Source organism: Bufo gargarizans, chromosome 2 (genome assembly GCF_014858855.1).
Source record: "Bufo gargarizans isolate SCDJY-AF-19 chromosome 2, ASM1485885v1, whole genome shotgun sequence".
Lineage (NCBI taxonomy): Eukaryota > Metazoa > Chordata > Amphibia > Anura > Bufonidae > Bufo > Bufo gargarizans.
In genome coordinates, this window is record NC_058081.1 from 103,839,933 (window position 1) to 103,857,858 (window position 17,926).

The following is a 17,926-nucleotide window of genomic DNA, read 5'->3' on the forward strand; positions in this document are numbered from 1 at the left end:
TTGATCACCCCCCTGTAAGGCTCCATTCAGACGTCCGTATGCTTTTTGCGGATCCGATCCATGTATCCGTGGATCCGTAAAAATCATACGGACGTCTGAACGGAGCCTGACAGGGGGGGTGATCAATGACAGGGCGGTGATCAATGACAGGGGGGTGATCAGGGAGTTTATATGGGGTGATCAGGGGTTTATAAGGGGTTAATAAGTGACGGGGGGGGGGGGGGTGTAGTGTAGTGTTTGGTGCGACTGTACTGACCTACCTGAGTCCTCTGGTGGTCGATCCTAACAAAAGGGACCACCAGAGGACCAGGTAGGAGGTATATTAGACGCTGTTATGAAAACAGCGTCTAATATACCTGTTAGGGGTTAAAAAATTCGGATCTCCAGCCTGCCAGCGAGCGATCGCCGCTGGCATGCTGGAGATCCACTCGCTTACCTTCCGTTCCTGTGAGCGCGCGCGCCTGTGTGCGCGCGTTCACAGGAAATCTCGGCTCACGCGAGATGACGCCAATCGGCGTTAGTGTGACCTGGCAGCGCCGCAGCATTGACGCCTTTCGGCGTTAGTGTGACGGCAGAAGGTTAAATAAATTTGGTTTTATTATGTTTATGGCTTGTAAAAAAAACCCTGCACAATTCATGTTTTTGGGGTGGCGTTTTTCAGTTATTGTTTTTTTTTCAAGCGTGTGACAATTGTACATTTGTAATAGACTGTGTTTCTTATATTCATGCTAAGTGTTTCAAAGAGTTAATGGCCGAATTGTAGTGTGTTGGCCTTTTGACGAACCCCTGGTGGTTTATGGCCCCACTTTCCTTCTTTTGGCCTCACATTCCGTTGTCTTGGAAGTGAGTGTAATTACCAGTTTTCGCTCCATTCACTTGAATGAAGAGAGTACTTGTAATTACACTCTGCCACCGATGAAGGGGAGACAACAAGTAGTGTAATGAAGAGGAGGTGGCACTCACATTGAGCACCTCCTCCTCCTCTTGAAACAGCTGATTGTCGGTGGTGCTGGGAGTTGGACCCCGCTGATCAAATATTGATGACCTAGCTTGAGGATAAATCATTATAAAACCCCAGTGGACAACTCCGTAACGCATAATGCCATACATGTATGGCATTGTGCACCTGCAATTGTATGGAACAGGCTGCTGCCCTGAGCCTGCTCCTTACGCAGTGAGTGCTGGCTGTATAATACAACAGGCACCCGGCCTCAATGACAGGGAACGGCGATCATGCCAAACCCTGTCATTTAACCTCTCGGATGCCGCAAATAACACCAATCATGGCATCTGTGGTAAGGCAGAGGGATGCGGATCCCTCTGCCTTCCAATCGGAGCCCCTGCAGTGAAATTGATCTGATCAGTTACCATGACAACACAACCCAATCATATTCATCCTAATAGATCTCTATTAGCGTGAATAAGAGAAGGGAGCAATTAATCCCAGGTTCTAGCCCCCTAATCGCCCCCTAATCACCCCCTTTCCCAATGTCACATATAAAAATATATGAAATATAAAAAAATAAACATATTAGGTATGTCTGAACTAGTAAAATATTTTAAACATTTTCATTCCTGGTGAATCCCACACGATTTGCCATTTTTTAGTCACCTTGTCCCCCCTCCCCCAAATTGAATAAAAGCGATGAAAAAAGTTATACATACCACAATAAATAGTACCAATACAACTACAGTTTGTTCAGCAAAAAACTAATACAGCTCTGTAGACCAAAATATAAAAAAAGTTGTGGCTGTCAGAAAATGTTTTTTTTTTCCCCCCGAAGGTTTTTATTTTATTTTTGGGAGTGAACACATATATATCCTCCTGTATCCAAAAGTACCAAACCATGCAACAAGCATGGATGAGGGCTAATGATCAAATATAAAACATAACAACTCATTGAGTGACTTAAAAGGAAAAAAAGAAAGTAGAGGAAAAGAAACAAAAAGAAGGTAGGAGAGGGGAAGCGAAATGGGGGCAGTAGAGAGAGGTAGGAAGCTGAATGTGTATGGCTCACATCTGCAGGTTCTGGAATGTCTGAGGAGCGAAACGTGTCCCATGAACTTCAGGTTTTCAGAAATCGCAATGAATCTGAGGGGGTTAGGATAATTAGGTCTTCCACTCGCTGATACAAAGTGATCTCCTCGAACCATTCCTCTAGTGATGATGGGGAGGGGGATTTCCAGTGTCGTGAAATAACTGCTTTTGCTGCTTGAATCATGTACTTAAGAAGTGAGTTATTATAGGCAGGGATGTTAAGGTCAAGCAAAAATAATTCAGGGCAATTTGGTACAGGGATGCCCGTCACCTCTTGCATTGTCTTGTGTACAGAGTCCCAAAAGGGGCGTACGACAGCACAGTGCCACCAGATATGAATCATCATACCTTCCTCTGTGTGACATCAACAGTGGTCCGACACTGTGGGGAACCACTTGCAGAGAAGCGAGGGCACCCTGTACCATCGGGAGACAATCTTATAGTTTGTTTCCTGGGCTTTAGTGGAAATCAGCGCTTTGTGAGACAGAAGGAAGCTCCTGTTCCACTGAGAGGGGGTGAGGTGTATACCCAAATCACGTTCCCAGGCCTGGCAGAAGGGAGGGGGGTGTGAAGAGTGTTGATGAAGTAGTAACGTGTATATAGTTAATATATTTCTAAATATCGCTGATGGTGCCGTGCATAACTGTTTGAATGTCAAGAGGTTAGTGTGTGGGTCTTGTGTATGGAAGAGTAGAAGTTCTGGAGTTGTAGGTATTCAAAAGAGTTTCGTGCTGATGGGTTGGGAGTCTCCAACAGTAGAGAGAGAGGTTTCAGGGAGGATCCAGAGAGGACATGACAGAACCTGAGTGGGTGAGTTTTTGTGCCTTGGAGAAAAGAAGAGGGGAATTGCCTTGGGGCAAAACGCGAATGATCAGTAATTGGGACAAGGGGGCCTTTAGGGTCAATAAGAGAGGTGTAACGGCTAATGGACGCCAATTTTGCAAAAAAAAATGGTGGGCCATGAAAGACAATGTGGGAGAGGTAGAGAGAGTGGAGTGCCTACCAACCAGGGGAGTACTATTAGAGAACAAGAGGAAGAGACTCGCGGAATGTGTACCCAGGATTTGGAGGTATCAGTTCGCATCATGTCTAAAAGCCTAGCATAGGCGGTAGAATGATAGTATAGACGACAGTCCGGAAGACCAACCCCTCCCGCATCCTTAGGAAGGGTCATTATTTTCCACTTGAGTCGCGGTTTACCAGGGGACCATACAAATTTTGTGAAGCATCGGCGTATCTGGGACCAGATAATTAACGGTATTCGGAGGGGGGTGGTCTGCAGTAAATAGAGTAGTTTCGGAGCAGGTTCATCTTTAAAATGCTGATTCTGCCAAACCAAGAGAAGTCCTGTCGATGCCAGGACTCCAGGTCTTTCTGGAATCGTTAATGGAGAGGGGTGAAGTTAAGTCTAAAGAGTTGTGACAGTTCAGCGGTAATTTTGATACCTAAGCATGTTATCCCGTTTGATGGCCAGGCGAAAGGAAAATACGTTTTGAGAGAGGAGACCAGGGAAGGAAACATTTAAGGCTTCAGACTTGGTCATGTTGATCTTAAAATTGGTCCATTCACCAAAGTGAGAGATCTCACGGAGCAAAGATGCTAGAGAAATGCAAGGATTAGTTATATAGAGCAGATCATCATCCGCGAAAGCCGCACATTTGTATTCATGGCCTCCAATTTTTTACTCCTGACATGTCTGGGTTATTGCGGATGGAGGACATAAGATGTTCCATAACCAAGAAATAAAGCAGAGGAGATAATGGGCAGCCTTGTTACGTGCCATTATGAATAATATTTGACCTGTGCTGAGTGTTGTTGATATAACCTAAGAATCTTTGATAGAAATCCCAAATCTATGCCTATGTGGGAGAGGACGGTGTGGAGGGAATACCAGGAGATACGGTTGAAGGCCTTTTCAGCATCTAGGGGACAGAATCATGAGAGGGGTATTTTTTGTTTTTGAGTGGTGGATAATATCTAATGTCCCGACACGAACCCCACCGGGTCAGGGTGGATGATCAAGGGTAAAAAGACGTTCAATCTGTTATCCAGTATTTTGGCATATATTTTAAGATCTACATTTAGAAGGGGAATAGGACGATAGCTGGCACATGCGTGTGGGTCCTTACCAGGCTTAGAAATAACTGCAATAAGGGTCTATGTGGCCTGTACCGGGAAGGGAAGCTCAGGAGACACCGTGTTAAAGACCCTGAGCAAGAAGGGGGAAAGAGAAGTCAAGAAAGATTTATAGAACCTAACTGTAAACCCATCAGGTCACGGGCTTTTGACCCCCGGTAGAGATTTAAGAACCGTTTAAAGTTCAGCCCCTGTTCAGTTTCTAAGCTAGCGGATTCCAGTTCGGATAATCTAAAGCGCTGAGGGAGGGGTTCAAGTCTATGTTCCGGTCGCCCCGAAGCAGGGCGGGGTACGTTGTAATGTTCAGAATAGAAGGAGTGAAATAAGAGGCAATATCTGCAGAAGTATGGACCACACAATCCGCAGGATTCTTGATGGTGGGGATGTGAGAGGTAGCCAATTTTCCACTGAGAGCCCTTGCCAGCAAACACCCACTCTTGCCGTATTTGTAGAACTTACTGCGGCATAGTTGGATCATGCGCTTATAAGACGACTCCAGGAGGCGTTTAGCGTCTAGGCGTGCATTCTGGAGACCGCGGAGGGTCGATAAAGAGTGTTCGCTTGTGGGCAAGCTCGAGAGAGGCAACCTTCTGTAGTGCAGGTTTGAGAGAAAGTGCCTTCTCCTTCTTGAGACGAGAGCAAAGTTTAATGAGAACCCTGCGTAGAACACACTTCAGAGCTTCCCATTGTGTTGGGAGGGAGGTGGGGGTCTGTGCGGTGGTCAGTGAGGAAATTTTCTATGGTGCTGGTAAGGTCAGCAGCGCAAACTCAAGTCAAGGAGGAGAGATTTATTCAAATGCCATGTCCACTCCTGTTTGTTAAGGAAAGGGAGGTTTAGAGAGCAGTATACTGGGGCATGGTCCGACCACAAGATAGTGCCTATGTGTGTGGAATCCACCCAAGAGAGAGCCGATTGTTGGAGCAGAATGTAGTCTATGCGGCTATAAGAAGAATGTAGGGCAGAGTAAAAAGTGTAATCTTTGTCTGCATGGTGTTGATAATGCCACCAGTCATATAATTGGAACAGCAATTTTCTAGCTTTTTTTTAATGGTCGAATAGGAAAGGGTAGCGCGCGCCCCCTGAGAGGGAGATCACCTTGAGAGGATGCCAGGGGAGCCGATGGTCAGGCTCTACCCTTTTTGATTGTTTTGCCCATGAAGAGTGGTGAACATGAGGGGGAAATCTCCAGGGATGCAGCAGAGCTCCTACAGAGTGCGTCCTCTCTCTCATAGCTGGCTATGCCCCCATTTTATTTTTTTAAGTAATAAAACAAAAACAAAAAACCTATGCAAGTTTGGTATCACTGTATGAACTGCAGAATAAGGACGTAATTTTTATCACACATTGAATGCCATTATGTCAAAATCCCTGGCACAATTTATTTTTTTTCTTTTCAATTTTACCCCACAAATAATTTTTTTCCCCGTTTTTCCAATACAATACATGGTAAATTAAATTGTTCCATTTAAAAATGCTTTTTTTCCCACAAAAATGAAGCCCTCATATGTGAATGGAAAAATTCTAAAGTTCTGGCTATTGGAACCTGGGGAGGAAAAATAAAAAAAAGGCCCGGTCTTTAAAGGTTTGTCTGCTTTTTTTCCTATTGATGATGGCTCCGTCCTATTCGCTTGAATATCCTGAAGATAGGTCATCAATGAAAAAAAAGACCAAAAAAAAAAAAAAAAAAAAAGACAATTAAAGGGGTTATCTGAGTTCTGGGGATTTTTTTATTATAAAACTCATCAGGACATACATATACATTAGTTAAGCTTGATTTGTTAAGAGAAAAACCCATACTTACACCTTTGCGCGGTTCTGTTATTATTGCTATGTTTACATGCGGCAGCAAAGCTGTGGGGGTGTGTAACAACAATGACTCTCCCTCATTAATATTTGTGGGCATGAATAATCGTTAATTTCTAACGATAATTTGTTTTCCCTTAGTCCTAACAGCAGCACAGATGGGGTTAACTGCCCCTGTGGACTGGTAGGACCGGCGGAATTTTAATGAGCCCAAGAACCAATAAACGATCTTCAGCTCCCTGAAAGGGAGGAGATCACCCCCCAGCCCACCGTGTCTTTAACAAGTATGATGTAAATTAGGGAGGGATATTTGTGTGCTGCTGTTAGGACTAAGGGAAAACAAATTATCGTTAGAAATTAACGATTCCCTTACGTCCTACCAGCAGCACAGATGGGGAGATAGCAAGATAAAACCCCTAGGGAGGGTCCTCATGCCTGGCAGAAGTAAGAACTGTCTGCCCGAAAGCCGAAAACTCTGCCATCCTAGCATCTATCCTATAATGGGAGATGAAGGTTGACTCAGAGCTCCAGGAGGCCGCCTTACAGATCAACTCTAAGGGGAGAAGGCTTCTTTCCGCAACCGAGGTGGAGACCGCCCTAGTAGAATGGGCTCTCACAAACTCGGGAGGATCTAAGGTTTGGGAGACAAAAGCTTCCTTAATGGCCTCCTTGATCCAGCGACTAATGGTGGCTTTAGACGCTTTACGGCCTTTAGACTTACCGGCAAACAGGATAAGGAGATTCTCATCTATCCTGAACTCTCTGGATCTATCCACATAGATCTGGAGGCATCTAGAAATATCCAGCGGATCTCTAGCTGGAGTATCAGAGGAGGAGGCTGTAAACAAAACTGGTAAGGAGATTACCTGGTTGATATTCTGAAAAGTAGGCACCTTAGGTCTGAAGTATGGTAGAAACTTCAGGAGTACTCTGTCCTGTAAGAAAATAATATATGGATGAATTGCAGAGAAAGCCTGCAATTCAGAAACTCTTTTGGCTGAGGCTATAGCCAGAAGAAAAACCATCTTTAAAGTCAAATATTTGAAATCAACCTCCTCCAAAGGCTCGAAGGGGGAAGATGCTAGACCCCTGAGCACTACTGAAAGATCCCACTGGGGAATGGGTTTCAGTATAGTAGGCTTTAGTCTTTCCGCCCCTTTCAGGAAGCGTTTGATGAGTGGATCCCGAGAGTATGGCCTGTTGAGACAGGCCGAGATGGCACACATTTGTACCTTCAAGGTAGCTGGAGATAGGCCTCTATCTAATCCGTCCTGAAGGAAATGTAGTATCGCAGGAAGGGGCGGATCTGCAGACGCCACCTGTTTGGAATCACACCATGCCACGAAGATTCTCATGATCCTGGAGTAGGCCTTGTTTGTAGACTCTGCTCGGGAATGCGACAAAGTTCTCAGGACCGACTCGGAAAGCCCTTCTATGTTGGGAAGGGGCTGATCAACCTCCAGGCTGTCAGGTTGAACCTGTGCAGATCTGGGCAGAGGTGAGTGTCCCACGACACCAGGGTCTGCTCCGGGGGGAGTCTCCAGTATTGTCCCCGACTCATCTGAATGAGCTGGGTAAACCAGGATCTTTTGGGCCAAAACGGTATGATGGCTATTACCGAGGCCTGATCCTGACGGATTTTCATCAATACCCTCGGTATCATGGAAAAAGGAGGGAAGATGTAAGCCAGCCTGAACCTCCACGGTATCGACAGAGCATCTATCGCCAGGGGGTTGTCTTCCCGGTACAGGGAACAGAACCTCAGCACCTTGGCGTTGAACCTGGTTGCCATGAGGTCCACCTCTGGCATACCCCAACTGTGAACTAGCTGCCTGAAGACCTCCGGATGCAGAGACCACTCCATGGTCGGTAATCCTCGACTTAAGCGGTCTGCTATCATATTGAGGGAACCTCGGATATGAACGGCAGATAGATGGGAAAGGTTCAGCTCTGCCCACCGAAGAATCACCCCGATCTCTGATAGAAGGGGTAATGACCTTGTGCCTCCCTGCTTGTTTATATAGAGAACCGCAGTCATATTGTCTGACTGGACTTTCACCGCTTTGCCCCGAATCTGAGGGGCGAAGTGAAGGAGGGCTAGCCGGATAGCTCGCATCTCGCGAAGATTGGAAGAAAGATGCCGCTCCAGGGGGGACCAAGATCCCTGCACTTGGGATCCGTCCAGGTGAGCGCCCCAGCCTACAAGGGACGCGTCTGTAGTCAATATGACCCAAACTGGTTGGGTCATAGACTTCCCTGCTGGCAGTCGAAACCACCATCTGAGGGAATTCCGGGTTTGACCGGACAGGGAGCACAGGGAATCTAGCCCCGCAGGGCTGCCGTTCCATAAGTGTAGGACCTCCGACTGAAGAGGACGGAGGTGCCATAGCGCCCAAGGGACTGCGTCCGCAGCCGCTGACATGAGCCCCACCATCTTCATGAGAGTCCGAATAGAGACTCGACGAGGGACATGAAGGACCTTTGCCAGGTCCTGAATCCGCGCTTTCCTTTCTTGAGTCAACCGGAGGGACATCTCCACAGAGTCGACCACGAATCCTAAATATTGGATTGAAGATGATGGGCTCACATTCGACTTCTGCCAGTTGATGATCCAGCCTAGGCGGAGAAGAAAGGAGATTGCGATCTGAAGATGGTGGGTAAGGATCGGAACTGAAGAGGCTATGAAAAGCCAATCGTCCAGATAAGGAATGATAGTCAGCCCTTGGAGTCTCAATGCTGCCACCACCGATACCACCACCTTGGTGAAGATAAGGGGGGCAGAAGAGATTCCGAAGGGGAGCGCGGTGAACTGAAAGTGCCTGCGAACCCCTGAAATCTGGACCGCGATCCTGAGAAATTTCCGGAAGGCGGAATGGATCGGGATGTGAAGGTAAGCATCTTTGAGGTCCAGGGTAGCCATGACATCCCCGAGGTTGAGGATATGGGTGACTGACCTTATGGTTTCCATACGAAACCTTGTTTTCCTTATAAATCGATTGAGAAATCTCAAATCGATGATAATCCGGAGGTCTCCCGTCTTCTTGGGAACCAGGAACACTGGTGAATAAATGCCTAGGCCTCTCTCCCCTGCCGGCACCTCCTCTAGGGCTCCCTTGGAGATATAGTCCTGGATGTAAGATTCCAGGACCACTTGTTTGGCCGGCCCGAAGTTTCGTGTAGCGACGAATCTCTCTGGGGGGAGAGAGAGAAAGTCTACCCGGTACCCGACGGAGACCAAGTTCAGAACCCAAGGGTCTGCGATCAACTGACTCCAGGAGTCTTTGAAAAAGGAGAGACGGCCCCCCACGGGTGTTTGGGGGAGTGGTATGGGAAAGTCTAGAGGAGACACTGCAGGGGCAGCAGGGCTTATCCAAGAGCCTCGAGGAGGCCCATAGTCAGGAGGGTTTTGCCTCCTTGGCGGGTTTACGGGAGCGCCTCGAATACTTACGAGACGGTCCCCCCCAATCTCTGCGCCTAGATTGCTGCCCCGGGCGTCCTTCGCGCCTCTTTCCCTGCCTGGGGCGTCCCCGAAAGGGCTGCTGGGGGAGGCTCTTCCCCTTTTTGTCGGAGAGCCCCTCCATTATCTTGTCCAATTCGGACCCGAACAGCCTGTTTGGTTCGAAGGGGAGCCCACAGAGGTTGAATTTGGACGCGTTGTCCGCGATCCAGGGTTTCAGCCAAAGTGGTCTGCGGGCAGCCGAAACTAAGGCCATAGTTTTGGCGGCCAGCTTCAGCTGTATCTGGGTGGAGTCAACTAGGAAGTCCATAGCCAGGTTGGCTGATTTGAAGGCTGCCAGGATATCATCCCTGGATACGCTCTGGTCCACGTCTGTTTGGATCTGGTTGAGCCTAGAGCGTAAATAGGTGGCCACTTCAGTGGCCGCGATTGAAGTTGACGCGGAGGCAGCGGCCGCCGCATAACTCCTCCTAAGGGTGCACTCTGCCCTCCGATCAAGAGGGTCCTGCAGACTAGACCCATCGTCTGCGGGGACTAGAGTGCGCCGGGACAACTTGGCTATAGCCATGTCCACCTTGGGAACGGAACCCCACGATTCCACCAAGGGTTTAGCCATCGGGTACATGAGTTTAAACTTTCTGGTGAGAACTGGGCCTTTCTCAGGTTTGCGCCATTCTGTGCGCATCACAGAGAGAAGGGTCTCATCCGCTCTGAAGACACGCTGTGTCCGTACGGCGGGATCGGAGGACTCCCCAATGTCAACATCCTGGTCCCCCGACCTGATGGACTTAAGTAACTTCTGCGTCTTTTCTGGAGGGAAAAAGCAAGAAGTATTTTCTTCTTCCTCAGAAGAAGACCCCACCGACCAGGGGGAGGTCTTTCGACTGGTGCGACTGGAGCGACCACATCCATGGGAGTCTGAGAGGGTGCTGGTAACCTCTCATTGAGTAAATGCACCACTCCCTTAATGGAATCATCCACGTATGTCTTCGTCCACTGAAACATTTCCTGCATCGTGGGTTCCGTGGATGTCGTGCGACAACTCTCACACCTAGAATAGGGACAGCCGTCGTCTAGGGGCGTGTTGCAATCAAAACACGCCAAATGCTTCCTCTTGGCCCCAGACTTTCGCTGATCCGGATCCCTGGGGGAAGCCATAGTCTGTAATTGGAAAGAAAAGACAGGTCATAACACCTAAAAAAAATTGGAGGTGGAGAAACAAGACCTTAAGGGGGCCCACCAGCACTAGAAGAAAAATAGAGCTGCAGCAGAGGAACACACAAACCCACGTCAAGCAATACTACTAAGGATATCACAAGGCGCAGGGAACTCTGGAGCTAGCTTGTCAAAGCGATGCAACCAGAGCACTGAATGACAGGCTCTGGGCGCTTAAAAGGAGAAAGCCCCGCCCCCTGGGCGGGTCCCAGATCGTGAATAGCCCAGATATATAAGAGAGCCAAATACTGGCTCAGCCTGCTGTAGATAGCTCCCCTGGTTCATCCTGGATCCCAGGATGTATATAGGGGAGCAACTTTAATCAGGGAGGTGAGGATAAAACCTCAGATCGCGCTGCGAAGAAACCGGAAGTGACGTAGCGCACCAAGTGCGCGTCACTTCCGGAAGATGGCGGCGCCTATAGAGCCGCATGCATGCGGCGATGGGAAGGAACGGACACCAGAAAAAACTGAAAGGAGAGGGGAGGGGGACACCCCACTCCCCGACGGTCCCCAGGTACAAAAAATCGCCGCAATCAGCCTAAAATAAAGGCAAAGAAAGAGAGCCAAAAAACGGGGCGATCCTATATAGACGAAAGGAGCCCCTGACACTCTCAGCTCCCTGAAAGGGAGCGATACGCCAGTCCAACCTGTCCAAAGGACAGAAAAAAACACGGTGGGCTGGGGGGTGATCTCCTCCCTTTTAGGGAGCTGAAGATCGTTTATTGGTTCTTGGGCTCATTAAAATTCCGCCGGTCCTACCAGTCCACAGGGGCAGTTAACCCCATCTGTGCTGCTGGTAGGACGTAAGGGAATCTGACTTTCTCCTCGCCCTGCTCTGCACATTCTAACTTTGCATAAAAAAAGAAAACACATGATCATCTCCTAGCAGCTCACACAGGCAGAAGATCTTCCTGTCACATTGCTATATGACAGCTATATATATATATCTAAGCTATAGGATGCCTACATCTATCTAAGCTATTAATAAATAAATCTGGGCCAGTGTACTGAAACACTTTAAAAAAAAAAAAAGTTTTTTGTGGGGTGGAAAACAGAAAAACACAATGCAGACATTTTATTTGTGGAAGATGTTTATTTTTATTTTTTTCGGGGTCACTGAGCATGGCTTCAGCATGGTGGTGTGAGGCAGCATAAGTATAGGTTCAGGCCACCCAACAATAATCTGGGCACACAGTTACCGACCCTGGAACTGCTTTGCATGAATAAGGAGAAGAATACTGAAGTGGATCACAGGGAGTAGGGATCGACCGATATTGATTTTTTTAGGGCCGATACCGATAATTTGTGAGCTTTCAGGCCGATAGCCGATAATTTATACCGATATTCTGGGAATTTTCATTTTTGAAAAAAAAATAAAAAATTCCCACAAATCTGCTGAAAATTAATGTTTATTGTTAATGTGTATTTTTTATTTTTTTGTAAATCTTTCTTTTTCATTTATATTTAATATTTTGGTGTTTTTATTATTATTTTTTTAACTTTTTTTTTTTTTTAAACTAACTTTTAGCCCCCTTAGGGACTAGAACCCTTGTCCTATTCACCCTGAGAGATCTATCAGGGTGAATAGGAGCTCACACTGTCCCTGCTTTGTGCACACAGCAGCATGGAGCTTATCATGGCAGCCAGGGCTTCAATAGCGTCCTGGCTGCCATGGTAACCGATCGGAGCCCCAGCATTACACTGCTGGGGCTCCGATCGGAGGAGAAAAGGAGAGGGGATCCTGTGGAGGGGCGCACTGCGACTGGGGTGGGGGGCCCTATGCGCCACTACTGGGGGGGGGGGGGGGGGCGGGAGCACTGCGCCACCAATGTCTGATACTGGGGGGCTTACTGCGCCACCAATGAAGCTTAATCTCACATTTATTCATATACAGGAGGCGGGAGCTGCAGGATCACATAGCCGGCTCCCAACCTCTATGAGCAGTAGCTGCGATCCGCGGCACCTGAGGAGTTAACTACCGCAGATCGCAGCTACAGCTCATAGAGGTCGGGAGCCGGCTATGTGATCCTGCACCTCCCGCCTCCTGTATATGAATAAATGAGAGATTAATCCTCATTGGTGGAGCAGTGGCCATAGCTCCTCCCCTCCTCCTGTCCCCTGTCCTTACATTGGCGGCAGCGGCAGGAGCAGCACAGGGGAAGGAGACACTGCTCCTTCTCCCCTGTGCTGCTAAGGGGAACTCGGAGAGCGCTGTCAGCAGCGCGATCTGTGTTCCCCATACACTATCGGAATATCGGCAAATAGTGTTCAAAATCCTGAATAGCGGCAGATAATATCGGTAAATCCGATAATCGGTCGATCCCTAACAGGGAGGGAGCGGGCACACCATTGAATCTCTCTGCACCACTGCCGGCACTTATAAGGATCGCGCATGCGCGATACCTCACAGGAGCCGCGGCAGCCAGAAGAGAGAGAGAGGGGGGCTGAGACACAAGGCTCTGACGTTTCATATACAGGGCAGGGAGAAGCCTGTACACGAGACGTCACTGCCGGAGCCAGGTGGATGACGTCACGTGACCCGCAATGTGTGATAAAAATTACGTTCTTATTCTGCAGTTCATACAGTGATACCAAACTTGCATAGTTTTTTGTTTTGTTTTATTACTTAAAAAAATAAAATGAGGGCATGGCCAGCTATGAGAGAGCGGACGCGCTCTGTAGGAGCTCCGCTGCATCCCTGGCGATTGTCCCCTCATGTTCACCACTCTTCATGGACAAAACAATAAAAAAGGGTCAAAAGGGTCACGTGACCCGCATCAGCAGTTCACAAACAATGCAGAATAAATTATGTAAGTAAATTTCAAATGTTTTTTTAATACTGTTATAAGACAAAGTAACATGTATAGATATAACTCGGACAACCCCTTTAAGTTAAGCCTGAAATCTATTTAGCTCCGGTCACCAAATGGATTCACCGGAGGGCAGGACACATCTGATTACATTATCTGTTAACCATCCGACTTTGCAAAGGAAATATAGGGAGATAAAAAAAAACTAAAAACGACATGTTGAATCACAGCTCCCTGAACAAAGAAAAGTGAATGTCAAGCTCCACTGGCAGGAATACCTGAACCACATCTTTTAGGGACGGCAGTTTAGTTTTTATGTAATAACTTTTACATTTCCTTGTGTTGTTCTTTCTGTAACTTGTCTGCACTGAACCCAGACATATCCTCATTTTCACCCCTCCGACCCCCTGATATGAGCATCGGAACATTTCATGCTCCAATGCTCTCCCTTGCCCTGGATCGCACAGGGCAAGGGCCTGTTTGTTTACCTCTGCACACTGCTGGGTGGAGGCTCCTTCGTCTAGTGTTCCAGATCTACAAAGATATTCAGTGATCACTGGAGAGCAGACAGAAGTAAGGTCTGGTCCAAGCACAAACTTCTCTGCTAGGCAGCTCATGACTTATTTTTATAAAATCATTATCTAAAAGCCAATCATCATTGTATACACCATAATGCTGCAAATTCTTGCCAATCAGTACAAACAGTAAATGCTACGCGTGCATACAGATAGGGCTCATGTACACAGCTGTAGCCATTTTTGTGGTCCGCAAAACACGGATATCAGCCGTGTGCGTTACACACTTTGCAGAACATCTAGCCTATAATAGGACATGTTCAATTTTTATTTTTTTTGCCGGGGCTGCGGAACAGAAATATGGATGTGCACAGCACAAGGTGTGCGGTCCGCATCTTTTGCAGCCCCATTGAAATAAATGGGTCTGCATTCGACCCTCATGTGCATGAGCCCTACATGAAGAAAACCAAAACAGATCCCTAGATTGAAAAATACTATCACACCAGGTACACGCGTCCTAAAGCTATGGTCCCTGCATAGATCAGGAAGGTTTTACTGATGCTCCAGGAGATGACTCAAAGGCCAGTTTCAGACAAGCAAGTTGTCTGCAGGAAACAAGCTCTGTGTGGGAGCCCGAACTCTAACGGGACAGCACTATGATTTATAATACTGTGTGTCCCTGATTGTACACATAATCCCATCAGTACAATTGATTACAGCTGTTATAGGGCAGGAACACACAGCATTGCAAATCATTATAATGCTGTGTTACAAGAGCAGCAGTAAAAAAGGGGTTTTCCAAGACTTATATACTGATGACCTATCCCCTGGTTAAGTTCTTCATTTCTTGATTTATAAAATGACAAAATAGAATATTGTATAAAAACCCAAATCGATTTGACTCCCTTAAAGCCTTTGGATCCTGATGAATAGCATTTCCATGCATTCTGACATTGACTCAGCATGGCATCTTCATTTTAGGGAATAATTTCACCTGTGACAGGGTTGCACAACGGAGCCCCCACGCAACATTTCCTCTCTGTCAAACGCCTGATTGTGTAATAACTGTGCCGTTTGGTTGTGCCCTGAGAGCAGACTAGATGGACCATGTGTTCTTTTTCTGCAATTGTTCCTCTATGACTCAGTCATAAGGGTATAAATCCCTGCTCGCGTGGAAGCCGCTCCTGCCACGTCAGGGGTTAAAGTGGATACCTATTGGGTCAGGTGAACACAGTTAAAAAAAAAAAAAAAAAAAGTGTAAAAAAAAGCGCCATTTTTTTATCATCTTACATCACAAAAAGTGTAATAGCAAGCGATCAAAAAGTCATATGCACCCAAAAATAGCGCCAAGCTGTCCTCTCATCCTGCAAAAAATGAGACCCTACCGAAGATAATCGCCCAAAAACTGAAAAAACTATAGCTCTCAGACTATGGAGACACTAAAACATGATTTATTTATTTTTGTTTCAAAAAAAGATATCGGGCCTTTAAAGAGTAATGAGGGGGGAGTCGCAGAGAGTGACGAGGAGAAAGCAAAGCTGTTAAATATTTTTTTCTCCAATGTATTCACTGAGGAAAATAAATTGTCAGATGACATGCAGAATGTAAAAATAAATTCCCCATTAAAAGTGTCCTGTCTGACCCAGGAAGAAGTACAACAGCGACTTGAAAAGATTAAAATAGACAAATCGCCAGGACCGGATGGCATACACCCCCGTATCCTAAGGGAATTAAGCAACGCCATAGCCAGACCCTTCTTTCTGATATTTGCGGACTATCTCTCTTGCAAAAACAGGTCATCGTTCCAGTTCTAAAGGATCAAGAAGGAAGGTTTTTTTTTTTTATTCGCCCATCTTCCTAATCAAGAAACCAAACAAGACCTTCAGATTAATAAATCAATCTAAAGAAACTAAACAGATACATGGCCTACAAGAAATTCAGAATGAGAACAATCAGATCTACAATAAACCTTATGTCTCGCGACTGTTACATGGTATCTTTCAGACACATACTACCATGTTCCTATACACAGAGGATATCAAAGATTTCTCAGAATCTCGATAATTCTAAAAAGGTCAAAGATGTCACTTTCAGTTCCAGGCACTAACCTTCGGGCTGTCGTCGGGTTTTTTACATCTCTAGGGGATAGTAATTGTCCCATATTTGGACGATCTGTTGATAGCAGCCCCATCCCTTCGAGATTTTGAGATGCAGCTAAAGATCGTACAGGAGAAAATGGTGGAACTAGGCTGGTTAATAAATATACAGAAATCAGATCTAGTCCCCAGACAACAATACATTTTTAGGAATCCTACTAGACTCCCACAACCTTATGTCTTTTCTCCCTCAGGAGAAACAGATTTCCTTTTGTCAGATGATCTTGATATTCTGCGAGTCCAGAAGAGTGTCGATTAGAAACATCATGACACTATTGGGTCATCTGACATCCACAATTCCTGCGGTCAGATGGGCCCAACACCACACAAGGATCCTACAGAACTTTCTCTTAAATCAGGACTCTTTAGACAAAAGAGTAAAAATTCTATTTAGAGGTAAAACGGTCTCTCTTCTGGTGGAAGACCAGAAAGAATCTTCAAAGAGGAGTCTTTTGGCGACCAACAGATCAGGTCATCATAACAACCGACGCCAGCAGCAGAGGCCCCCAAGATGGATCTTTTAACAAGTGGAAAAAAATAGTTATTCTGTTCCCTCTCCAACCGGGCCAAGCCACTAATGGTGGATGCCTTGTCAGGCCCATTGCCAAAAGCTCTCATTTATGCCTTTCCACCTTACAATCTGATTCCGAGAGTATTAATAAAAAAGGCAAAGGAGGAAGAGGAGCAAATTATACTAATTGGGCCTTTCTGGCCAAAGAGGTATTGGTTTCCTCTCCTGTTCAATCTGGCGGCGGGACAATTCTGGCCTCTCCCAGCATATCCAGGCCTACTACGACAGGGTCCAGTGTTCCATCCAAATATGGCAAGGTTATACCCAACAGCAAGCTCAATTAAAGCAGAGAGGTCTGTCTGAGGCCGTAATCTCCACTCTTGTGCAGCAAAAAAGGAAACAACTTCCAGGATCTATACAAGAACATGGAAGGCTTTTTTGATTTCACAGGAGACAGTTTGTACCACAGTCAAGATCCCAATATTCAGTTGATAATGGACTTTATACAAGCAGGCCTCGGTAAGGGACTCAAACCAAGCACCCTTAGGGCACAGGTATCGGCATTGAGCAACCTTTTAGGAAGACTGGCAGACTTGCCATTAATAAAACGGTTTATAAGAGGCGCATCTAGATGATGCCCATTTATACATTCCATTGTTCCACCCTGGAACCTAAATCTAGTGTTGGAAGTCTTAATGGACGCACCTTTTGAACCTCTAGATGATATCTCACTTAAACTCTTAACTAAAAAAAAAAACACCTTTTTACTAGCAATAACATCAGCCAGAAGAGTAGGAGAAATCCAAACCTTCTCCTGTAGAGCACCTTACGTCACTGTTAGAAGAGAGCATTATCCTTAGACACACTCCTGTGTTCCTACCTAAGGTTGCCTCTACGTTCCATCGACAGCATCCTTTTGCAAAAATCCATCCTCCGAGCTTGAGAGGAAATATAATTTGTATGTCAGAAGATGCCTACTAATTTACCTGAATATCTCCAAAGAATTCAGAAACTCTGATCATCTTCTTCAATATCAGGGCCAGCATAAGGGATCAGCAGCAAGCAGAAGTACCATCGCCAGATAAGTGGCACCATCTAGTGTTATCAATAAAAGAACCTGACTCTCTCCCCTAAAGGGATAAAAGCTCATTCTACCAGAGCTGTCTCGGCCTCATAGGCAGAAAATGCCTCTGCCACGGTAGAACAAATATGTAGAGTAGCTACATGGGCAAATCCAAATACAGAAAAGTATTGTCTGCAGTAGTCCCACCCTAACAAATTT